This window comes from Siphateles boraxobius, unplaced genomic scaffold, assembly GCF_051911475.1.
Source record: "Siphateles boraxobius isolate OS27281-9 unplaced genomic scaffold, OSU_SipBor_1 130, whole genome shotgun sequence".
Lineage (NCBI taxonomy): Eukaryota > Metazoa > Chordata > Actinopteri > Cypriniformes > Leuciscidae > Siphateles > Siphateles boraxobius.
In genome coordinates, this window is record NW_027508734.1 from 18,945,296 (window position 1) to 18,972,327 (window position 27,032).

Sequence of the window (27,032 nt, forward strand, 5' to 3'; positions counted from 1 at the left end):
GTGTCCAGCCGCAGGTGGAATATTTCAACCCCAGGGGTGGCAAGGTGGCTTGCCAAGGGAAAGACACACGCTCAGAGAGGCTTACAGTGGAAATACACATGTGGGGGTCGCTCAGAGGAGGGACCATGCACACGGGAGGCACCTAGCCGACGCACAGGCAATAGACACTGGCGCCAACGTCAAGAGTGCTGGAGGAACTCAGGGCTTTTTGGGGAAGCTCACCTGAGGAGAATATCGCACGTATCCAGTCCGTGGAGTGGAATGGCGAGCAAGCGAAGACACCTGAGCGGGTCCAGTACTAGCTGGTTGAAGCGAGTACATGAGAGGACACTGGCTCCACTCGGAGATTGTAGAATCTGGCGAATGTGTTAGGTGTCGCCCAGCCTGCAGCTCTGCAGATGTCTGTTAGCGAGGCGCCATGCGCTAGAGCCCAAGAGGATGCCACACTCCGGGTGGAGTGGGCGGTCACACCAAGGGGGCACGGTCGACCTTGCTGCTGGTATGCCAAGGCAATGGCGTCCACTATCCAGTGAGACAGCCTTTGCTTGGAGAGAGCCTTTCCCTTCAGCTTCCCACCATAACAGACAAAGAGCTGGTCTGAAGTCCTGAAACACTGCGTCCTGTCTACATAGGCGCGGAGGGCGCGTACTGGACAGAGCAGTGCCAAGGCTGGGTCTGCCTCCTCCGGGGGCAGCGCTTGCAGGTTCACCACCTGGTCCCGGAAGGGAGTGGTAGGAACCTTGGGCACATATCCAGGCCGGGGTCTCAGGATCACGTGAGAGTAAGCCGGCCCAAATTCCAGGCACGCTTCGTCAACGGAGAATGCATGCAAGTCCCCCACCCTCTTGATGGAGGCCAATGCAACCAGGAGCGCTGTCTTCATAGACAGGAACTTAAGCTCCACTGATTGCAAAGGCTCAAAGGGAGCACTCCGCAGGGCAGTTAGAACCACTGAGAGGTCCCAAGAGGGAACGAGAGGAGGACGAGGAGGATTCAGTCTCCTCGCTCCTCTCAGGAACCTGATGATCAGGTCGTGCCTTCCAACAGACTTACCTTCGACTGGGTCATGGTGTGCGGCAATAGCGGCAACATAGACTTTCAGGGTGGAGGGAGACAGCCTTCGCTCCAGCCTATCTTGAAGGAAGGAAAGCACGACACTAATCGAACATCTCCGGGGGTCTTCTTGAAGAGAAGAGCACCAGTTGACGAAGAGGTTCCACTTCAACGCGTAGACGTGTCTCGTGGACGACGCTCTAGCGGAAGTGATGGTAGCCGCCACCGTAGGTGGAAGGGTACTCAAACCTGCTTCGTCCCGTCCAGGAGCCACACGTGGAGGTTCCAAAGATCGGGACGAGGGTGCCATAGGGTGCCCCGTCCCTGAGAAAGGAGGTCCTTCCTCAGGGGAATCGGCCAGGGAGGTGCTGTCGCGAGGAGTACTAGTTCGGAGAACCAGGTCCGGGCGGGCCAGTATGGCGCGACCAGAATGACCTGCTCCTCGTCCTCCCTGACCTTGCGCAGGGTCTGCGCAAGAAGGCTCACTGGGGGAAACGCATATTTGCGGCCCCGCGGCCAGCTGTGCGCCAGTGCATCCGTGCCGAGCGTGCCCTCGGTCAGGGAATAGTACAGGGCGCAATGGGTCGAGTCGTGAGAGGCAAACAGATCTATCTGTGCGTCCCCGAACTGGTCCCAAATCAGCTGAACCGACTGGGGATGGAGTCGCCAATCTCCCGGGAGGGGCTGAAGCCGTGCGCTGCACAGTTCAGGGCTCCGGGGATGTAAATGGCATGAAGCGACCTCAGATGCTTCTGACTCCATATGAGGAGGTGGCGGGCGAGTTGCGACATACGGCGGGAGCGTAGACCACCTTGATGGTTGATGTACGCTACAGTGGCGGTATTGTCTGAGCGGACTAGTACGTGTTGGTTCTTGAGCACGGCCCGGAAGCGGCGCAAAGCAAGACGTACGGCCAGCAACTCGAGGCAATTGACATGCCAGAGGCGACGGGGTCCTGTCCAGGAGCCCGCGGCAGCACGTCCATTGCACATGGCACCCCAGCCCGTGGAGGAGGCATCTGTCGTTACAACAACATGCCGCGAAGCTCGTTCCAGGGGCACTCCGGCCCGTAGAAAACTGAGGTTCGACCACGGGGTGAAGGTCTGACGGCAGGTCGGAGTAACTGTTACTCGGAGGGTGCCGTGTTGCCATGCCCACCTCGGGACTCGGTCGCGAAGCCAAAGCTGAAGCGGTCTCATATGAAGCAATCCGAGCGGCGTTGCCGCGGCTGCAGAAGCCATATGCCCAGGAGCCTCTGAAAAAGTTTCAGTGGAACTGCACTCTTGCCCTCGAACTGTCTCAGGCAAGTCAGCAGTGACTGCGCGCGCGCTAGCTCGTAAGCTGCGCGGACATGGCGACCGAGTCGATATCCATACCGAGAAAAGAGATCCTCTGCACGGGGCAAAGTTTGCTCTTCTCCCAGTTGACCCGAAGGCCCAGACGAGCTAGGTGCCGAAGCACTAGGTCCCTGTGTTCGCAACCTGAACTCGAGAGTGAGCTATGACCAGCCAGTCGTCGATATAACTCAGGATGCGAACCCCGTGTTCCCGAAGGGGAACAAGGGCAGCCTCGACGACCTTCGTGAAGATGCGAGGAGACAGGGCTAGCCCGAAAGGGAAAACCGCGTACTGGATGCCTGCCCCTGAAAGAAAACCGAAGGAACGGTCTGTGTCAAGGAGAATAGAGACATGAAGTAGGCGTCCTTCAGGTCGATCGCTGCAAACCAATCCTAGGCCGTATGCATTCGAAAACGCGTTTGAGCATCTTGAACGGCATCCTGTGAAGGGAGCGGTTCAGCACGCGCAAGTCCAGGACTGGCCGTAACCCACCGGTTTTATTGGGGACAATGAAGTAGGGGCTGAGAAGCCGGCTGACCTCATCTCGGCTGGAGGGACAGTCTCGATTGCGCCCTTCGCCAGCAGGGTGGCAATCTCTGCTCTCCTGATGGGGGCATAGCCACCGACAAAAGTGGAGCGGACTCCCCAAGTGGGGAGGAGACCGTGCGAACTGAATCGCATAGCCGAGCCTGATGGTCCGCGCGACCCAGCGGGACAGACGGGGAAGCTCTAACCAGGCTCCCAGGAACTGAACCAGCGGGATCATGCGACCACAGGCGTCCCCCCGGAGGGGCAGCGAAGCGGAGTAACTGGCCCAGACGTGGACGGCATAGCGGCCCGATGTGGGGGCACAGTTAGCAACCGCGCCCTGGCAGAGGGGCCAGGGGAGGACCAGGCTGGTCGTCCCGCGGGGGCCTGCTCTGCCAGGGGTCTGGCGACAGAGGGGGACAGGGGCGAAGCGGTCCGTGGACGGCACACCATGTCAACCACCTCTGGGACAGAGGGGGACGAGGAGAGCACGGCTTGTGGGCGGCGCTCTGTGACGTCCGAGAACTCTGTGCTCAGAGACGGGAGAATCAGCTCTTTGGAGAATAAGGATTCTTCCCCGGCCCTCCCCGGGGAAAGGAGTGGTCCTGCTACCAACTCCTGGAAAGAACTGAGTCCCATCTCTGAGGAGCCCAACTCAAGAGCGCCGCTTAACCCGGCGTGTAGCGGGGTGCGGGGCTGGAGAGGACTGTGGCGTCCGACCGCGGCCTCCAGAGCCGACCCGGGTGAACGGGCGGGGTGGGAGCCGCGGGGGGGCGCCCTCGGCAGTGGGCAGACCGAGGGATCTGAGCGGACGGCGGGGCCGTCGGGACAGAATCAACCTCAGCCTGCTCCATCACCGAGGTGCCCGACTCACGAGCGCCGCTTAACCCGGCGTGTAGCGGGGGGCGGGGCTGGAGAGGGCTGTGGCGTCCGCCCGCGGCCCCCAGAGCCGGCCCGTGAACGGGCGGGGTGGGAGCCGCGGGAGGGCGCCTTCGGCGGTGGGCAGACGAGGGATCTGAGCGGACGGCGGGGCCGTCGGGACAGAATCAACCTCACTCTGCTCATGGGCGGCTGAGAGCTGTTGGGCAAGCCCTCAACCGCACCGCCGAAGAGGCCGACCTGGGATATGGGAATGTCGGACAGACGGGTCCGCGCGACATCCAGCACATCAGACAGGTTCAGCCACAGACTGGTGAGCATCACCTGACCCAGGGAGCGTACGGCCACTTTCGTCGCTCAGAGAGCAAGGTCAGTGGCGGCGCGCAGCTCAGTGAAGAGCCCTGGGTCAGTCCCGCCCTCGTGCAGGTCCATGAGCATCTGGGTCAGGTGGACCAGCAGAATGACCATGGCATGCAGTGAGGCGGCTGCCAGTCCCGTGGCGCTATAGGATCTCGCCACAAGCGTAGACGAAAAACTACAGGCCACGGGCGGGTGCTTAGGATTGCGCCGAGAAGAAGCACTCTGAGGACACATAGCATCGCAACAGAGCGTTCAGCCGGGGGAACCCCAGTGTACCCAAGGGCAGCGGCCCCATCGAGGGGAGGAAAGGCGGATGAGATCAGCGAGCGGTCCTAAGAAGACAAGGGGGTCTTCTAGGACTTCGAGATCTCATCATGCACGTCCGGGAAGAGAGGTATTGGGGTTTGCCACGGACGAGGGTCGGCGGCCTTACCCAAAACCAATCGTCCCAGGAAAGCATGGCCGTCATCTCCGGATCAGACTCAGGCACAGCCGTATGCACACCGGAAGGTGGCAGCTGTGACGAGCCCTCACTTCCAGAAGACTCAAGCCCACCTAGTGATGCTGCAACAGACATGGCATCTTCCTCTGTAGCTTCAACTGAAACACGCGGGCCACCAGAGGGTAGACTCGCGGGAATCAGCAGTTCACTAGCGGGCACCGTCATCGAAGAGGGGGGCTGGGGTCACGGACACATAGTCGGCGCCTTGTTCCAGACCGTAACCCTCAGGTCACCCTGGCCACCAGCCGAAGATCGGGGGGTGGATGAGGGGACTCTCACTCTTGCGAGTTCACCGAGTCTCGACCTATTTATGACGCGATGATCACGTTCCCTTGCGAGAACATGAGTCACCCACGAGCGCTGTTCAAGCATGATCAAACACACTAGACAGCGCTCGTGCCCATCAGAGTCCGATACCAGTCCGCTGCAACCAGAAATGCACGGGCGAGCCGTCTTTAAAAAGACGTGCCGCGTGCGAGCTCTTTTATGAGAGGAGAGAAAAAACTCCGCGATGTTGAAGCGCACAGGGAGACACACACACACTGGCAGATTACTGCACAGATCAGCAGGCACTGTGAGCTCGCTGCAGATCGCCGTCACACCAACACCGGAGAGAGAAGCTCGTCTCGTAGAGCGAAGTCAGAGATGACTGTGGAGTGAAGAAATGCTCTTGGCTCCGAAGCGAAAACATATCTGCCTGTTGCCGGCGTCCTCCTTTTATACCCACGAGGTAAGGCGGAGATACGCTATGCAAATTCCGCAGACCCATGGCATTTCTTTGCCATTGGCTCGTTTTGTAATACTCGAAGTCGATAGGTGTTCTAAGCGAAACCCCATTCGTCGTCATCCGACGTAACTCGGAGTGACAACGAAAGGGAACCCTCGTGAGTAGGGAACGGAGACGTTACGTCGGATGACGACGAATGGGGGTTTCGCCTAGAAAGCCAATCATCTTCGTGTATTATAAAACGAGCCAATGGCGATGAAATGCCATGGGTCTGCGGAATTTGCATAGCGTAACTCCGCCCCACCTCGTGGGTATAAAAGGAGGACGCTCGGCAACATGCAGATATGTCTTCGCTGAGGAGCCGAGACTGAACTCAGGCGTCTACCCAGCGGTACAGCGGAAGTGGCAGGGAGACGTAACGTCTCCGTTCCCTACTCAGGGAACGAGGGTTACATATGTAACCGAGACGTTCCCTTTCGTAGTCACTCCGAGTTACGTCGGATGACGACGAATGGGGGTCCCCGTGAAATCACGCCACCTTCACAGCTGTCTTCCAGTGCCCTGCGAAAGTCTGATCCCCCTGTCGTGATACTGGCACAGACGAAGGAGTCCTACTTAACACAGGAATACCAAGGTACACTGGGAAGCATATCTCAGAGGAGATATGCCGCAGCATGCCTACCCGCAGGGAGGACTTAAGATACGCATATGGCCGGAGGGCTACATATGGAGGAACACTGGAGTGACCAGCCCGAGGGGTGGCAACTTTCAACTCCAGGAGGGCAAGGTGGCTTGCCAAGGGAAAGACACATGCTCAAGGAGGCTTACAGCGGAAATACACATGTGGGGGTTACTGGGGGAGGAACCATGCACACGGAGGCACCTAGCCGACGCCCAGGCAATAGACACTGGCGCCAGCATCAACAGTGCTGGAGGAACTCAGGGCTTCAGAGAGGAAGGCTCACCTGAGGAATAATCGCACGTATCCAGTCCGTGGAGTGGAAAGGCGAGCAAGCGAAGACACCTGAGCGGGTCCAGTACTAGCTGACTGAAGCGAGTACACGAGAGGACACAGGCTCCACTCGGAGATTATAGAATCTGGCGAATGTGTTGGGTGTCGCCCAGCCTGCAGCTCTACAAATGTCTGCCAGCGAGGCGCCATGCGCTAGAGCCCAAGAGGAAGCCACACTCCGGGTGGAGTGGGCTGTCACACCAAGGGGGCACGGTCGGCCTTGCTGTTGGTAAGCCAAAGCAATGGCGTCCACTATCCAGTGAGACAACCTCTGCTTTGAGAGAGCCTTTCCCTTCAGTCTCCCACCATAACAGACAAAGAGCTGGTCTGAGGTCCTGAAACACTGCGTTCTGTCTACGTAAGCGCGGAGAGCGCGTACTGGACAGAGCAGTGCCAAGGCTGGGTCTGCCTCCTCCCGGGGCAGCGCTTGCAGGTTCACCACCTGGTCCCGGAAGGGAGTGGTGGGAACCTTGGGCACATATCCAGGCCGGGGTCTCAGGATCACGTGAGAGTGACCGGGCCCGAATTCCAGGCACGCTTCGTCAACGGAGAATGCGTGCAGGTCCCCTACCCTCTTGATGGAGGCCAATGCAACCAGGAGCGCTGTCTTCATAGACAGGAACTTAAGCTCCACTGATTGCAGAGGCTCAAAGGGAGCCCTCTGCAGGGCATTTAAGACCACTGAGAGGTCCCAAGAGGGAACGAGAGGAGGACGAGGAGGATTTAGTCTCCTCGCTCCTCTCAGGAACCTGACGATCAGGTCGTGCTTCCCCAGAGACTTACCTTGAACTGCTTCGTGATATGCGGCGATAGCGGCCACATACACCTTCAGGGTGGAGGGAGACAGCCTTCGCTCCAACCCCTCTTGCAGGAAGGAAAGCACGACAGAGATCGAGCATTTCCTGGGGTCTTCTCGACGAGAAGAGCACCAGTTGACGAAGAGGTTCCACTTCAACGCATAGACATGTCTCGTGGACGATGCTCTAGCGGAAGTGATGGTAGCCGCCACCGCTGGTGGCAGGGTACTCAAACCTGCCTCGTCCCGTCCAGGAGCCACACGTGGAGCCTCCAGAGATCGGGTCGAGGGTGCCCCGTCTCTGAGAAAGGAGATCCTTCCTCAGAGGAATTGGCCAAAGAGGTGCTGTCGCGAGGAGCACCAGTTCGGAGAACCAGGTCCGGGTGGGCCAATACGGCGCAACCAGAATGAGCTGCTCCTCGTCCTCCTTGATCTTGCACAAGGTCTGTGCGAGAAGGCTCACTGGGGGAAACGCATACTTGCGTAGGCCCCGCGGCCAGCTGTGTGCCAGTGCATCCGTGCCGAGAGAGCCCTCGGACAGGGAATAGAACAGGGCGCAATGGGTCGAGTCGTGAGAGGCAAACAGATCTATCTGTGCGTCCCCGAACTGGTCCCAAATCAGCTGAACCGACTGGGGATGGAGTCTCCATTCGCCGGAGATGGGCAGAAACCGTGACAGCTCGTCGGCTGCAAAGTTCCGATCTCCCGGAATGTAGATAGCACGAAGGGACCTCAGGTGCTTCTGACTCCATAAGAGGAGGTGGCGTGCGAGTTGCGACATACGGCGGGAGCGTAGACCACCCTGACGGTTGATGTACGCTACAGTCGCGGTATTGTCTGAACGGACTAGTACGTGTTGACCCCTGAGCAACGTGAGGAAACGGTGCAGGGCAAGGCGTACTGCCAGCAACTCGAGGCAATTGACGTGCAAAAGGCGCTGGGGTCCTGTCCAGGAGCCCGCGGCAGCATGTCCGTTGCACATGGCGCCCCAACCCGTGGAAGAGGCATCTGTGGAGACAACAACATGCCTGGAAACTCGTTCTAGGGGAACTCCGGCCCGTAGAAAGCTGAGGTTCCTCCACGGAGTGAAGGACTGACGGCAGGTCGGAGTCACTGGGACTCGGAACGTGCCGTGATGCCATGCCCACCTCGGGACTCGATCGCGAAGCCACAGCTGAAGCGGTCTCATATGAAGCAATCCGAGCGGCGTTGCTGCGGCTGCGGATGCCATATGCCCCAGGAGCCTCTGAAACAATTTCAGTGGGACCGCACTCTTGCCATCGAACTGTCGAAGGCAAGTCAGCAGCGAGTGTGCGCGCTCGCTCGTAAGCTGCGCGGACATGGCGACCGAGTCGATCTCCATACCGAGAAAAGAGATCCTCTGCACGGGGCAGAGTTTGCTCTTCTCCCAGTTGACCCGAAGGCCCAGACGGGCTAGGTGCCGAAGCACAAGATCCCTGTGTTCGCAAACCTGGTCTCGAGAGTGAGCTAGGATCAGCCAGTCGTCGAGATAGTTCAGGATGCGAACCCCGTGTTCCCGAAGGGGAACAAGGGCAGCCTCGACGATCTTCGTGAAGACGCGAGGAGACAGGGCTAGCCCGAAGGGGAGAACCGCGTACTGGTATGCCTGCCCCTCGAAAGCAAACCGTAGGAACGGTCTGTGTCGAGGTAAGATGGAGACATGAAAGTAGGCGTCCTTCAGGTCTATGGCTGCAAACCAATCCCGTGGCCGCACACAATGGAAATGCGTTTGGCCGTGAGCATCTTGAACGGCAGCCTGTGAAGGGAGCGGTTCAAGACGCGCAGATCCAGGATCGGCCGTAACCCACCGGATTTCTTGGGGACAATGAAGTACGGGCTGTAAAACCCTGACTTCATCTCGGCTGGAGGGACAGTCTCGATTGCACCCTTCGCCAGCAGGGTAGCAACCTCCGCTCTCATGATAGGGGCATTGCCACCGACCATAGTGAAGCGAACTCCCCTGAAGCGGGGAGGAGACCGTGCGAACTGAATCGCATAGCCGAGCCTGATAGTTCGGGCGACCCAGCGAGAAAGGCTGGGAAGCTCCAACCAAGCTGTCAGATACTGAACCAGCGGGGTCATACGAACCACAGGCGTCCCCCCGGAGGGGCAGCGAAGCGGAGTGACCAGCCCAGGCGAGGGTGGCAAAGCGGCCCGGAGCGGGGGCGCGGTCATGCTCCGCGTCCTGACAGAGGAGACCAGGGAAGGACCAGCGTTCCACGGGGGTCTGCTCTGCCAGGGGTCTGGCGATAGAGGGGGACGAGAGTGGTGAGGTCCGGAGACGGCACACACTGTCGCCCGCACCCTCCGGGACAGAGGGGGACGGGAGTGGCGAGGCCCGGAGGCGGCACACACTGCGGTCCGAGAACTCTGTGACAGAGGGGGATGAGAGCGGCGAGGCCCGGGGGCGTCGCGCACTGTCAACCGGCTCTGTGTGCTCAGTGATGGGTGTATTGATTCTTTCTTTGACCATAATAGGGTACTGCCCACCCGTGGGTGGGCAGCGGGAAAACAAAAGATTCTCCCCCGGCCCTCCGCCAGGGGAAGGAGGGGGCCTGCAACCACCTCCTGGGAAAAAACCGACACCATCACTGAGCAGCCTGTCTCAGGAGCGCCGCTTAGCCTGGCGTTTAGCGGGGCGCGGGGCTGGAGAGGGCTGTGGCGCCTTCCTGCGGCCTCCCCCACGACGCGGCCCGGGTGAAGGCTGCTGCTGGGGCCGTGCGGGAGGGGAGGGAGCCACAGGAGGGCGCCCTCGGCGGCGAGCAGTCTGAGGTGTCTGTACCGACGGCTGGGTGGAGGCAGCAGCAGGCCGTCGGGGCAGAATATGTTTAATCGCCTCAGACTGCTTCTGTGCGGTTGAGAACTGCTGGGCAAAGTCCTCAACCGCTCCGCCGAAGAGGCCGGCCTGGGATATGGGGGCGTCGAGCAGACGGGTACGCTCGGCGTCCCGCATATCAGCCAGGTTCAGCCATAGGTGACGCTCCTGGACCACAGAGGTGGCCATCACCTGACCCAGGGAGCGTGAGGCCACTTTCGTCGCTCGGAGAGCGAGGTCAGTGGCGGCACGCAGCTCATTGAAGAGCCCTGGGTCAGTCCCCGCCTCGTGCATATCTCTGAGCAGCTGGGCCTGGTAGACCTGCAAGGTGCTCATCGCATGCAGAGCGGCAGCCGCCTGTCCTGCAGCTCTGTGAGACCTCGCCACTAAGGTGGACGAGAATCCACAGGCCTTGGACGGGTGCTTAGGATTACCACGAGATGAAGCACTCTGAGGACATAGTTGCATGGCAACAGAGCGTTCAACCGGGGGAATCCCAGTGTACCCATGGGCGGCTGCCCCATCGAGGGGAGGAAAAGCGGAGAAAGCTGACGAACGTACACGGGAGGTCAAGGGAGCCTTCCATGATTTCGTCAACTCCTCATGCACCTCCGGGAAGAATGGCATTGGGGTTGGCTGTGGCCGTGAGGCGGCAGCCGCACCCAAAAACCAATCATCCAACCGCGAGCGCTCAGGGCAGGGCGGAGGGTTCCACTCAAGCCCGATGCTCGCGGCGGCCCGGGAGAGCATGGCCGTCATCTCGGGATCTGATACGGGCAACGCTGGAGCTCCAGAAGGAGGCAACGCAGCCGCATCGTCACTTCCCGATGACTCTTGCCCGCCTTGTGATGCCGCGATCGACATCGAGTCTTCCTCTGGAGCGCCGAATGAAACACGCGGGGCATCAAAGGATGAACCCGGTAGAATCACCGCGGCACTCGCGGGTTGCAACACTGTAGAGGGGGGCGTGGTCCGAGGACGCATCGTCGGATTGTCCCACACCGTAACCCTCAGATCACCCTGTCCACCAGCCGAAGTACAGCCTCTCGTGGAGGATGTAGATCGGGGTGTGGATGAGGGGACTCTCTCCCGAATGAGATCATTGAGTCTAGACCTCAGTGTTGCGATGGCCATGTTCCCACAGAAGGAACATGAGTCATCCACAAGCGCTGCTTTAGCGTGCTCTAAGCCCAAACACGCAAAGCAGCGATTGTGCCCATCAAAGGAAGACAGGAAACGACCGCACCCAGAAGAACACGGGCGAGACATCTTTAAAAAGACGTGCCACGTGCAGCTCTTTTAGAGAAAAAACTCAGCGATGCTGAGGCGACCAGGGAGAAACACACAGACTGGCAGATCACTGCTCAGATCGCAGGCAATGTGAACTCGCTGGGTACCGCCGTCACACCAACACCGGAGAGTTCGCTCGTCACAGAAGATGAAGTCAGGATTGGCTTGTGGAGTGAAGAGAAGCTCTTGGCTCCGAAGCGAAAACATATCTGCATGTTGCCGAGCGTCCTCCTTTTATACCCACGAGGTGGGGCGGAGTTACGCTATGCAAATTCCGCAGAGCCATGGCATTTCATCGCCATTGGCTCGTTTTATAATACACGAAGATGATTGGCTTTCTAGGCGAAACCCCCATTCGTCGTCATCCGACGTAACTCGGAGTGACTACGAAAGGGAACACCACATATAAACAACATCAAGATATTTTAAAGAATTTTGGTAACCAGAAAGTTGACGGTAGCCTTTTTTAAACTCTCAAAACAAAAATAATATCTTAAGATATATAAGATTTTTACAATTCCCTAATTGTAATAATAATAATAATAATAATAATAATAATAAATTATTGTTGTTATTTTTTAAAAAAGTCACATTTGTCTACTGCAAAAGAATATAGGAATAAATATTTCAGGGGGCACTTGATGAATCACCACTTTGTCAGGCATGTTGAATTTATTTAGTCATAAATAAATAAAAACAATAACACACATTTTTAACCCGATGGTTAAAATTTACTAAAATAATTCCCCAGTTTAGCGGACACCATACATTAGAGCAGTGTTTCTAAATGTGGGTTTGTGAAAGAACTGCATGGCACTCATGAGTTGATAAAAAGCTAATAATAAAAATCATTAAAATGTCAAAATAATAGGGTTGCACTAATAATCAAAATACAATTTAAATTGCAATATGACTTTTGTTATTATATAAAAATAATTTATTGATTGTAGATTTTTGCAATTAGTATGATGTTTTGTGCTCATTCATTTGTTTTGCAGCTCATTTATTTCAAAAATTTCATTTATTTGTTTTGCAGCTCATGATCTGAAGTTTTCAGTGTATTGTAGTGTCTCGATTCAAACTCCACATGAACTTCATGTCACTTATAACATACATTTTGGAATGTAACATCCGCTGGGATCACTTTTTCACATTTTGCATAATTTCCAAAATTTTTGTGGATGTCAGCATTGTTCTAGATTTGTAACAATAATCGTGTATAAACCTTTTGTCAACTAAACACAGATTAAACTGTCTCCCTGCAGTTTTCTGCCAAAATAAAAGTTTGAGGGTTTAAAACTGTTTTTATTTTAAAGGTTGTTTAGGAATATCTGCATCAGACGGTTAAAAATGTTTGCTTGATAAATTTGTGATCAAGAGTAAAAGTATTAGCCATATGGCTCATTTCAGCCTGGTGTAATGTTTAGTTTAGCATGACAAAGAATAGTTTAACAATTAATATTGCTCTCTTTCATTTCCTGTACTGTGACACTGCTTTTGCTTCTGCAGATGCATACTATAGTGCGAGTGAATTGTGTGTCTCAGCGGCAGCTGTACCTCTGCCTGCACAAGCAGGAATCCATACACTCACACCTCTAAACCTAAACTACCCCGACAGGAACAGTTGCTTTATGCCCCTCTTAATCAGCAGGACTAGAATTGAAGATGACTTCAAAGAGATATGATGTCCTTTATTCTGTAATTCTTTTCCACTTGTACACATCTTCAACAATGATTTACTGCCATGCTGTATTTGTGCGTATGTGTGTTTCTACGTTTCTATTCTGAGATTGCACAGCTGGTGTCAGTATTTCAACCAGCATGTGTCTGTTGTCTTTGTTTTTTCTTTGCTTTCTGTACAATTTGGGGTGACCAGCTGTGGTGATTGCTTTTCCTTCCTTGGCTTTTCCTTGTGTGTAATTTAGACTTGGCTTGCAGTGACGGTGGTGTTCAAAAAGGCCTTGGAAAAGACCTGAAATAGACAACTAAAAGCAACATGTCATCACGTGAGAGAATGCCTCATGGAGATCTCTATTGGAAACTAAACTGACCTAGGCTAGATTAAAGGGTATGTTCTCCTGGGCCTTGCTTGTCGCTGAGCTTTTCCTAATGTGTGTGTGTGTGTGTGTGTGTGTGTGTGTGTGTGTGTGTGTGTGTGTGTGTGTGTGTGTGTGTGTGTGTGTGTGTGTGTGTGTGTGTGTGTGTGTGTGTGTGTGTGTGTGTGTGTGTGTGTGTGTGTGTGTGTGTGTGCATCACCTGCAGTGCCCAATGGACATTACTTTACAATGTACTGTAACAACAACGACTTCTTATTTCTCTAATCACACTTACTGTACCCTAATTAAGAGATCAAAGATTTAAAATTACTTTCAAAAGTCTGGGGTCGGTACAATTTTTTTTTTTTTATATTTTTGAAGAAGTCCCTTATGCTTACCAAGGCTGCATTTATTTGATCAGAAAAATAATATATTGAAATATTATTACAGTTTAAAAAATGTAAATATTTAATTTAATTTTAATTTTTTTTTGCTTGATATGTTTGTGGAAAATGTGATTACATTCTTTTCAGGATTCTTTAATGTAAAAAGTTCAAAAACTGATTTTTCCTTTTATGCACCTTGGTCATGGAATAGTTTGCAAAACGATTTAATTTTGTTTAATACATATCTATTGATGAATTTAAAGCAATCATATGTGGTGTTTGTTTTTTTGTAAAGACCTCTGTGTTTAAATACATGTTGTATATGTTGTATTGTGGGTTTGCATGGCTGCTTCATTGGCCAAGTGTCTCTTATAAACGAGATCAACGATCTCAGTGAGACTTCCTGATAAAATAAAGGTAAACTAAATAAATAATGCATCCATGCTAAATAAAAGTACTAGTAAAAAATGTACGGACCCTGAACTTTTGAACGATAGTGTGTATACTTCTTTCATTGAGGCCTTTAGACACACTCAAGTGTATTTGTACTTGCCTCTTTTATTGTCTAAAATGTTTGATTCATAAACGTAGTTTTATACAAGGGTATAAAATGATTTCTCAGACATATATATATGCACAGTACATTTCTTAAATGTTTTGCATGTTGATAACTCAGGAAACATCACTTTTTACACTGTGGTGGCAAGGTGTCATTTTGACTGAAACATGCCACAAACTGTCTATTGATGCGCCCAGGTTGCCTAACCTCCCCCATCTTCTCTATTTTTCATTGCTTTGTTAAAAAGAGAGCGCCCGCAGGGGGGAGAATCTCTGGCTGTCATTGCTTTTTAGCCACTGCGCTGGCCCTGCCTGTCCATCTGCCTGGATGGAGACTCAGTGAAATTGCGGTATTCCATAATAGACTCGGGCGTTCTGGGCCGACACACAATGAATGTTGTTGTAATTTCTGCTGTCACAGGGGCAATGGATGCCCCTCTGCGTTTGTCTTCTTCTTCTTCTTTTTTTGCCTGCTGGTCCATGTGCAGGGGGCAATTTACATAGAGACATTAATGTAACTGTCATGTTCTATCCCAGAGCAGCCATGCAGAACTGCTAAGAGACAGGCCGAGCTGCAATACTGATGCTCATAGCGCAGAGAGATGGAGCGGCGGCACAAACTTAATGGAATTAAGTAAAGAATTCTCCTATTTACCACTATGGCAGATAAGTGAGAGAAAGAGAGAGGGGCGAACATTTAAATAAGCGCCGAAGTGGAAATAAATGGCAAAATAACATTTGAGGAAGTCATTTATATCTGGTGGTGATTTGGAGAGAGAGAGAGATCAGTTGGAGATATGAATTGGTAATGAAATATTTGTGTTAGACACGCATGCTTGCAGTATCAGCACTACACATCTGAGATGCTCAAGAGCATGGTTCAGGCCACGAGTGCGATATTAACTGGTCAGTGCATGCTTTTATTGCACTATTCTCTCTCTCTCTCTCTCTCTCTCTCTCTCTCTCTCTCTCTCTCTCTCTCTCTCTCTCTCTCTCTGTATATTGCATTTGTGGGTCACTCGGTAACGTTTTTATTATTATTATTATATATTATTATATTTTTTTATAAATGGTGTGGTGCTGTAGAGGATGTTGTTTATCCCAGAACACATAATAGATGAATATGTCTTTAGAACGGGTCCTTGTTTTCTCAGACCCCAGACCTGGGGAAAGCAGTACTCTAATGGCTTTGTTTCACTCTCTATTTGAATGCTTTGGAGTTGGTTTACTCATACTTACTTTCATTGCTGTTTCGTAGATATTTTTACACTTTATTTTGCACTGTGCTCTGTCAGAGGCGCCTGTTTGTCATTTCCTCTCACCTTCAGCATTGTCATAAAAGTAGCATATCTCTATAATAGTATCTTGTGATTAATAGTTCGACTTTTTTTTTATTCTGTGAAATCAAATGATACCACCCAAACAAGTTGTGTAATATACAAGTACACTTTATTTGTCTGAAATTAAATACAAAGATTAAATTGATGTTAATTAAGTTTAAGTAGAGATTGCAAAAAAAAATATTTAGTCCGATATTGGATATTTAATTGTACATGATCTTTACCCTATTTTTACATTTAGATTACCATTGTAATATTCTAATGCTCACTTAAAGTTGAAGGGATTGTGAACCCAAAAATGAAAATTATCTCATAATTTACTCGTCCTCATGTCAATTCAACACTCTGTGACTGACCCTCTCCTGCGGACCACAAAAGAAGATATTTTGAAGAATGTTGGCAACCAAACAGTTTTGGTTACCATTGACTTCCATTGTATGCACAAAAAAAGAAAACAGTGAGATATTTCTCAATATCTTTTTTTGTTATACAAAATACACAGTCACATAGGTTTGGAATGACATGTGGGTGAGTGAATTAACACAGTTTTATAAATACAGTAATATCAATTATTCTATCTTTCTGCAATTTTTTTTCTGTAAACCCAGTTTTTGTGCTTATATTTGTTGTTTATTTGTCGTGATCCATATTTGACCTTTTTTAGCATTAGTGGAAAACACAGTTCGACCTTTTTGAACTAAATATTGCTGCTCCACATCCTGGGAGAATAATAATTGTAATAGCGTGTACTCCTTCACCAGCACTGTACTACACAGCTCCTTTTCCCTTGTGATTGGCTGGGCTTTCAGAAAGAAGGGCCCATCTCACTGTCAGAGACGTTCCTTTCCATCCAACAGGCAGAGGGGTATTGTGTTTCTTTGTGCGCATTTGAGCTGACATGGTCTGTGTGTGTCTGCGGAAACTATTTCTCTGTCAAGAGATTCAAGCAGGGAATGGAGGGCTGTGTATCCTCACATTAAATGCTGAAAGCGCGCCTTGTTTTCAGTGGGGACATGGCAGAAAACAGGAGCTGGGGTAAATGGAAGGCCTGCTGTGGGGTGGTCTTTTTCATGGTGATTAACTCAAATGACACACAACCAGAGGGACACTGGCTGCCTCCACATTAATGCCTTTTAGGAGGAACGGCGGCGCTCCTCATATGAATGTGTCTGCCTCGCTACCAGGGGAAAGAGGGAGAGAGAGATGGAGAAGAAAGGAGCGCAGCTATTGAAGATGGCATCTCTGCTCTCTCAGTATACACTTTGGACGCTTTCCACATTTTGATTTAATAATGGCCTGCCATGTAGATCTTTATTCATGTGGCTAGAAGGATAAGTGCTGATGTGTGTCATTATGTCCACCCCACCACAAAAACGAGTGAATTTAGGTCAGAGTATGTATATACATGATAAACGCAAGAAAATGGCATATTTGTGCCTTTTGTATATGAAGAAATGCATGCATAGTCGAAGCTGTGACCTTGAGGATTGAACTGAGGCACTTATGCAGGACACAGGTTGGTTCTGGCCCAGGTAGACATCCAATGAAAAAAAAGGCTGAAATAATTTGTTCAAATAAGTTCAAAACCACTGCATTTCAGGTAAAATGTCCATCAAGAAGCACTAAAGCTGAGGTTTTTTTCTCCTACACAGATGAGGCATTAATGTTTAAAAAGATACAGTTGATTCTTATTATAATTTTACAACTTCACTATCATAAGTCAGTCAACACAGCAATCAGTAATTTAGTGTTTCCTAACCCTAAACCTACCCCATACATGGAATTTAAATTCCAAAATTCAACCTTACAAGAGGACACTGCATTTATTGATTCATTTAAGTTAGTTTCAGAGCAGTCAATGTAAATTATATCTGTTTATTTGTTTCCTATGGAGTCTACTAGCACATTCAGTAAGGCTGCAGGAAAACCTTAAAAAGATTGTTCACACAATAACAAATCTGTCATTAATTACTCACCTTCATGTCGTTCCAGACCCGTAAGACTTTCGTTCATCTTCGTAACACAAATGAAGATCTTTTTGATGAAATCTGAGAGCTTTCTGTACTCTCCATAGACAGCTACACAACTGACACTTTGACGATTCAAAAAGAGATCGTAAAAATAAACCATATGAATTAAGCAGTTTAGTCCACAATTTTCTAAAGACACGATTGCTTCATATGCTGGACAGATTGAATTCAGGCTTTTATTCACATATAAACAGCTCAACTCACACATCAGTTGTAAACGAAAGCTCAAGCATTTTCACTTTAAATCTCCTCTGTTAAAGCTTCAAGAGGCATAAATAGTCCTCACTTTAGATGAGCTCACAAAAATAGTTAACTAACAACTACTAAAAGTTTTATAACTACCTGAATTAATCATGAATTACCGTATGAATACATGTTAATAAAGCATTTATTAACACACTGAGTAACTATTACTATATGAACCACTGACAACTCTTAAAAAACTGGTTTGTAAATAATGTATTACTTAAAGCTCCAGTAGGTAACTTTTGTAAACAAATATTTGTTAAAACTGTCATTATGTCCTGACAGTAGAATATGAGACAGATAATCTGTGAAAAAAATCAAGCTCCTCTGGCTCCTCCCTGTGGTCCTATTGCCATTTGCAGAAATACACCGCTTCCGGTCAGAAACAACCAATCAGAGCCAGGAGGAATGTCTTAGCAGTGTCAATCACGCTCGTTTACGCGCTGATCACCCCTCTCTTGCACAGCGCGAGCGCGTACCGTCGTTAGTGACTCTCCTTTTCGAACTCGTTCATCCAAATGAACAAATCTTTTTTCTCGAAAAAAGATTTGTTCATTTTGAATGAGTCTTTTTGGGAGTCATTTCGTTCGTTGAATGAACGAAATGACTCCAAAAAAGACTTGATCGAAAAAAGATTTGTTCATTTTGATGAACGAGTTCGAACAGGATCACGAACGTGTATCACAGAACAGAGCCAGGCGAGCATTTGTGCTTATAAAACTTAGTTTTTTATTTATTTTTGAAATGACCGATCGTTTCGCTAGATAAGACCCTTATTCATCGTCTGGTATCGTTTAAAGCCCTTTGAAGCTGCACTGAAACTGTCATTTGGTCCTCGAAACGTTTGTGTCCTATTGAAGTCCATTAAATGGAGAAAAAGCCTGGAATATTTTCATCAAAAACCTTAATTTCTTTTCGACTGAAGAAAGAAAGACATGGAGATCTTAGATGACATGGGGGTGAGTAAATTATCAGCATAAGTTTTTTTTTAAGTGAACTAATCCTTTAACGTTATCTTAGTAGCTATTTATAACTTATAGAAAGAGTGCAACCTTATAAAGTTACATGTATTGTAAAATACATAATGATTTGAGGACCAAGTTTGTAGTCAAAGTATGGGAAGGCCATAGTCAATGTAAAGCATATTGTTGATGTTTCGTCCCTATTAGTGAATGTTCCATAACTGTTTATAATCCGCCGTCATCGGTGGTCCTGCTTAGCTGTGGAGGGAGGGCTGTAGCGCAGCAGAGAGCAAGGGGGTTGGACCTTTAAGTTGTGCTTGTTCAAATTTTCAGGCTAAGTCAACATTTTCTCAAAACTCCCTACTGCAGCTTTAATTAAAAATGATAAATTGATAATTAATAAAGTATAAAAATTATATTATTATACACATTATATATATCAAGAAATCATAAATCAAGAATAAAGCATTTGTAGCTGTATTTATAAACTGCTTAGTAATGTCTATTAATATTTTATAAATGATATATTAACTATTTAATAATGCTTAATTAATGATTCATAGCATGCAGTTATTATAAAGTATTGCCCATATTTCTATTCATATAGTTAGTATATGCTTCACATATTGGTACAGTATATGAAAAATAAAAACCTGCCAGCATCTACTCACCCTTAGGCTGCACTTTCTGAATCCATACTGTACAGTAGTTCTGAGTAAGCAGCCTGAAATTGAAATCATAATAACCTGATAACCTTCTCCTCAAATCGTTATTGAACTCATTAGAGTATAAGTCACTGGGCTTTTAGCACCACTAGTCATTTTACCCTGAAACTGTAGCAACTTATTTATCATTTCGTTGACTCGTACAGTACAGTATACCATTTTTCCAGTGATTCTAGATTCTAGCATCAAAGCAATGTACATGTATAGACGCAGATTCTAGTGTGACTGGAGCCTTGACAACTTTGTGTTGCTTGTTTACATGATTCAGAATGTTGTGCTCATTAACTTCTGAGGTCTTCACCTTCATCTGTCTGTTCTTTGTTTCCCTCCTCATCCTCCTCAGGCTCACTCATATATGGCTGATAATGTAAGGGAAATCACTTGGTCATGCTTGAACTCGCCTTGTACGTATGCTTTCTATCAACCATAAATACTGTGAAGCCACAACCGCAACTCATTTCAAATATTAATCTTTCAATAATGCCCCCTCTTCATTAATTCATAATCGCAGCCTGATTTTAATTGCTCGCTATGGTTTTGATTTGCATTGCTGCCAGACATCAATTAATCTTTTTTTGTGTCAGTCAACACAAGTTATTGTAATATGACACTGTGTAAACAGTTAGCACTGAACAAAGAATGAGTGAATAATGGATTGTTTAGATCTATTTATTAAGCATCCTGTTTAGCAGCTTAAAAGCTGGTTGTTTTTCTCCGGCGGTAGAGAATGTAATCTTTCTCTCTTTCTCACACACTTATTCATCTGCCTCTTTTTGACAGGAGAAGTTTCTGCTTCATAATGAAGTCCAACAGTCCCAAACAGAGCTGATAGTCACCATCCATCAGTATGACAACACGAGGAACATGCAGTTAACTCTGAAAATACATGCATGTATCCGTGTAAACTTCTTGTGCTTGTGTCGGAGATAGAGAGCAGACTCTGTGTGTGTGTGTGTGTGTGTGTGTGTGTGTGTGTGTGTGTGTGTGTGCGTGCGTGCGTGCGTGCGTGCGTGCGTGCGTGCGTGCGTGCGTGCGTGCGTGCGTGCGTGCGTGTGTGTGTGTGTGTGTGTGAGAGAGTGCGTGTGTGAGAGAGAGTGCGTGTGTGAGAGAGAGAGAGTGTGTGTGTATGAGAGAGAGAGTGTGTGCGTGTCTGTGTGTGCGTGCGTTTTTTTGCGCTTAGGGAACCTCTTTGTGGGCATGTGGGGATACATGCTGTTTTGACATGGAACAGAATTTTATGCAACTGATTTTCATGTGCGAATCAAACAATGTGTGTGTGAGAGGTTTGAGTGAGTGGGTTTTTCTAAACATTTCGAAAATTTCCCCAAAGCAATAGAAAAACCTCAACACACCATAATTTCCTTATGGATTTTCCCTCCTTATGGAAGTTTCATATAGGACAAACATTATATATATATATATATATACATATATATATATATATATATATATATATATATATATATATATATGTATATATATATATATATATATATATATATATATATATATATATATGTATATATATATATATATATATATATATATACCATTTTTTAAGAGTAAAATTAAGTATATTCCCATTAATATTTACCCTTTTTTTAGCACCGGGATGACTAGGAACATGAAATTGTCTAGTATGACTTCTTGTTTCACACGAGTTTAAATATGAGAAAACACAAAGGCCAAATTCCCTTAATTATCCATCACAATGAGTAAAACCAAAGAATATAGTTCTGATGTGCATCAAAAGATTGATGAGCATCACAAAATAAAAAGTGACTGTAAGAAAATAGCTAAAGCATTGAAAATCCCCATTTTGACCATCAGGGCAATAATTAAGAAGTTCCAATCAACTAAAGATGTTACGAATCTGCCAGAAAGAGGATGTGTGTCTATATTGTCTTAATGCTCGGTGAGGAGGAAAGTTTGAGTTGCTAAAGACTCTCCAATGATCACAGATGGAGAATTACAGAGATTACTTGAGTCTTGGGGGTCAGAAAGCCTAAAAATATATATCAAACAACCCCTACATCACCACATGTTGTTTGGGAGGGTTTCAAGAAAAATCCTCCTCGCGCCTCTTAAAAAAAAACTCCAGTATATTCAGTTGTCAGACACGACTGTAACTTCAAAAGGGACTGGATTCTATGGTCAGATGAAACAAAAAAGGGCTTTTTGGCAGCAAACCCACCAGATGTGTTCGGTGCAAACAGGGATAAAAAGTACCCCATGCCTACGGTTAAATATACGGCTGGATCTTATATGTTGTGTGCCTTTTTTTTTTTATTTTAATTTTTTTTGCTGGAGGTCCTGGACATCTTGTTCAAATATATGGTATTATGGATTCTAGCAAATACCAACCGATAATAAATCTAAACCTGACTGCCTCTGCTAGAAAGCTTATAATGGGCCGTGGTTGGATCTTCCATCAGGACAACGGTCCAAAACAAACATCAAAATCAACACCAAACTGGATAACTGAGCACAAAATGAAGCTTCTGCAATGACCGTCCCAGTCCCCTAAACTGAACCCTATATAAAATGATTGGGGTGAACTGAAGAGAAGAAGCACAAACATGAACTTGTGAATCTGAAGGATCTGGAAAAATTCTGTATGGAGGAATGGTCTCTGATCTCTTGTCAGTTGTTCTCCAAACTCATCAGGCATTATAGAAGAAAACTCAAAGCTGTTATTTTGGAGGAAAAAAAAGGAGGTTGCAAATTTAATAACAGGGAGCAAATAATTATGACCAGCGTGTTTTAGAGAAAAGCATTTATTTCATAATGTGATTTACTTTCAATTATTTTACTCCAATGAAAGGTTCGATTTTTGCGAATTTTTTGAATGAAAGATCAAAAGGATAAACAATGCAGCTTTATTTTTTACAGCCATTTTTGATCATATTTACCAGGGGTGCCATTCATTCTGACCTCAACTGTATCTGTTTACATTTCCAAACATTATTTTTACCATTAATTGTAATAATCCAGTGATATATACACTCACCTAAAGGATTATTAGGAACACCATACTAATACTGTGTTTGACCCCCTTTCACCTTCAGAACTGCCTTAATTCTATGTGGTATTGATTCAACAAGGGGCTGAAAGCACTCTTTAGAAATGTTGGTCCATATTGATAGGATAGCATCTTGCAGTTGATGGAGATTTGTGGGATGCACATCCAGGGCACGAAGCTCCCGTTCCACCACATCCCAAAGATGCTCTATTGGGTTGAGATCTGGTGACTGTGGGAGCCATTTTAGTACAGTGAACTCATTGTCATGTTCAAGAAACCAATTTGAAATGATTCGAGCTTTGTCACTTGGTACATTATCCTGCTGGAAGTAGCCATCAGAGGATGGGTACATGGTAGGGCTGCAGCTATCGATTCTTTTTGTAATCGATTAATCTAGCACTTAATCGATCGATTAATCGGGTAATCGAATATTTTTTTGTGTGTGTTTTATTAACAGAATAGTTATATTAAACTTGTGTGTATTTCAGTTAAAGCTGTTATAAGTTATATACTGTAAGTTATATAGTATGCAAGTTATAAAGCTATCTCATATGTGAATTTTCCTTTAAGATGTTATAGTATAACCACTCTAAGCATCTAAGCATATTTGTGTATTCTGGTAGTTTAACACTGAAGAAGAGCTGTAGATGACTTGTTGAACACGCAGTAAAAGCTAACGCACTTTTTGTTCCGTGCGTTTTAACTGAAAAATTAGTACTCCGAATCTTTATTAAAAACCAACAGTCTGGGGACTTTAATTTTTTGTTGTTGTCTGTAACTATTTGGCAGACGTGAAATACAATACATAAACTTTAAGCATATGTGATGCATTGCTGCAATTGGTCTGGCTGGCGTGTGTGTGTGTGTGTGTGTGTGTGTGTGTGTGTGTGTGTGTGTGTGTGTGTGTGTGTGTGTGTGTGTGTGTGTGTGTGTGTGTGTGTGTGTGTGTGTGTGTGTGTGTGTGTGTGTGTGTGTGTGTGTGTGTGTGTGTGTGAAGGGGTTCTTTTTTTAGGCTATACTCTATTGCAATTGAACGTGATAGTTACGTTTACTACTTAAAAATGTCAAAGCTAAAAATCATATCTAGTCAAACCGCATCACGACATCGCTACAAATACAGTATGGGATTAAAATCAGCGAACATCAATAGGTTTAGACTACGTTACCTTGTTTCAGCGAGTTAAGTGTATTAATTGAATTAAGTGTGTAATGATCCCACACTTTAGACAATTTCTCCCGTTTATTTACATATTTATTCTCCGCCATCGCGCCAACTAAATTCAAAATATATGCTTCCTGAACAGGTCCGCGTGAATAAACGGTCCGTGTGAAACAATCAAATCCCTGCGCCGCGCGTATAGTGCGCGTCGTAGGAATTTAACGAGGCTTCGAGGCAGAGTTTTTGCCTCGAGTAATTTTTGTAATGGAGTAACTCGAGTAACTCGAGGAATCGTTTCAGCCCTAGTACATGGTGGCCATAAAGGGATGGACATGGTCAGAAACAATGCTCAGGTAGGCCGTGGCATTTAAACGATGCCCAATTGGCACTAAGGGGCCTAAAGTGTGCCAAGAAAACATCCCCCACACCATTACACCACCACCACCAGCCTGCACAGTGGTAACAAGGCATGATGGATCCATGTTCTCATTCTGTTTACGCCAAATTCTGACTCTACCATCTGAATGTCTCAACAGAAATCGAGACTCATCAGACCAGGCAAAATTTTTCCAGTCTTCAACTGTCCAATTTTGGTGAGCTCTTGCAAATTGTAGCCTCTTTTTCCTATTTGTAGTGGAGATGAGTGGTACCCGGTGGGGTCTTCTGCTGTTGTAGCCCATCCGCCTCAAGGTTGTGCGTGTTGTGGCTTCACAAATGCTTTGCTGCATACCTCGGTTGTAACGAGTGGTTATTTCAGTCAAAGTTGCTCTTCTATCAGCTTGAATCAGTCGGCCCATTCTCCTCTGACCTCTAGCATCAACAAGGCATTTTCGCCCACAGGACCGCCGCATACTGGATGTTTTTCCCTTTTCACACCATTTTTTGTAAACCCTAGAAATGGTTGTGCGTTAAAATCCCAGTAACTGAGCTGATTGTGAAATACTCAGACTGGCCCATCTGGCACCAACAACCATGCCACGCTCAAAATTGCTTAAATCACCTTTCTTTCCCATTCTGACATTCAGTTTGGAGTTCAGGAGATTGTCTTGACCAGGACCACACCCCTAAATGCATTGAAGCAACTGCCATGTGATTGGTTGATAAGATAATTGCATTAATGAGAAATTGAACAGGTGTTCCTTATAATCCTTTAGGTGAGTGTATATATATAGGGCTTGGGGATATAAAACATTTATCATTAGTTCAAAATATAAACAATTGAAGTCAATGGGATGTTTGGAATTTCAAGTTCATCTCCTCTCTCTTTAGGGTTAAATATGAGTTTCAAATCACCTCCCCAAATACATCCTCTTCTTTGTACACCTGTTGGGCTTCACAGTTCTGTCTACTGCTCTGGGACATGCGATCCTTGAAATCTTAGCAATGTTACTGGGCGTTAGAGTGTTATCAATGTTTAAGAGACATTCACATGGTTTATTCATCTCTCCTTTACACACAGCATTGTCTCTCATGTTATTGTTAAGATCCTCCTGAATTAATCATACTGAACAACGGTGTTTTGCTGCAGAATGTATTAAACTGAGATGCTAAGCATGACTGCACTGATAAAAACTATCTTTTCATTTTTCATATCCTGTGCAAACCATCTTCACTACAACATCCTGTCTCAGTTATCTTGATGTTACTTAAACCAGTGCTTTTAGGAAGTAAAATGCAATCTGTTTGATTCTCTTTATCGGTGTGATGTTTTACTCATTACAAAAAATCACTACTAAGAATGAATTGTGCCTGCTGATAGCACAGTATATTTTCACATGCTTTCTTTATTGTTTTAGTTTTCTGATTCATGCGAAGAATTTATGCAAATCAGGTAAAGGCACAAACGCACCCACAAAATCTGGGCTGAATTCTTGCAGGTCAGTTAGAAATCTAGATTGTGGAAGGTGATCCTGACACCTGAATCAACACTTGGTTATAGGATAATAATGCTCATGATTTAATTAAATAAAGTTCCATGTACCGCCTGCTTTCCACAGGCAGTTTTGTGAATATGTGCATTCTGTAATGAGTCTAATGTACATAGAAAGGAGGCATGTTTGCAATGAAAAGAATGACATTTAGTTAATTTAAATAAAGTGCAGCACTAGTTGAATGATTTTAATGACTAGTTACACTAGATTGCAGGAGGTTAACTAATGTTGCTGAAATACCACATTTACTAAGTGTAAAAAAAAAAACAGTGCTTTTTTTACCCTGCTGAAAAAGTTAGAGCTAGTATTACTGGTTTTGCTGGCCACCAGCATCCCATGCCAATCTCCCGCTTCCCATGTTGGTGACCAGCAATGCTGGATTTTTCAGCGGGTTAGTGCAGTGGTTCTCAAACTTTATGACTCAATAACTTGTGCTAGGAGGTCTATGTAAGGGCCTATAGCCCTTACATTAGTTTTCCAAAAGTAGTTTGAGCCACAGTTTTTATAATCTGGCATCTGTGATTTCATGTACTGATTCGGACAGGACTAACACCTCCATGGTTAATACAGAAGTGGGAGTGTGTGTTTTCTAGATTTGTGCATTACAGAAGGTAATGTGCTGTGGTTGCATGCATCAAGTATATGTTCTTTAAATTAATAACGTATTGGTATAACTTGATTTATTGTTAAAACCCTATTTAAATTAACTTCATATAAGTTTATTGAAGTGGTTGTTCATAATAAATCCACATAAGTGAGTAGAGACATCTAGACAAGTGGGCCTATCTTAGATGACACTGATATTAAAATGTGCAGTATCCGCGTTTCCAGTTTTGGCTCTATTTATTAATTCTATAATGTAATTTTTTCGTCAGATAACAACCGTGTTGAAATAAAAAAAAAGCATTCGGAAGATTGGTGCACAAACGGTAGCTCGGGTAGGTAAAAAAACACATGAAGTGTTAGGACATCAGAAATCACAGACATTCACAGTTTTACCAAAAAACAGTAGGTAATTTGCCCTGGAATTTTTACTGAGGTTGTGTGAGAAAAACACAGACATGACAGATTCGGGATGTAAATCGCAAAGTACGTCTGTGAAACACGAATTTCTCCAATGTCCCCCTATAAATCTAGGGCTTAGTACTGCATTCATGGATATCTAATGAAAATGTCATGACCTCTTCTTACACTTACACAAATTACACTCCTTTCATGTATGGCATATTTAGAATACAGTTCTAATTGTTGCTGCTTATTGCTCTCTCTTTCTCTCTTTCCAGGCAATCATGGCAGAGTAAAACATGCGACGATGCC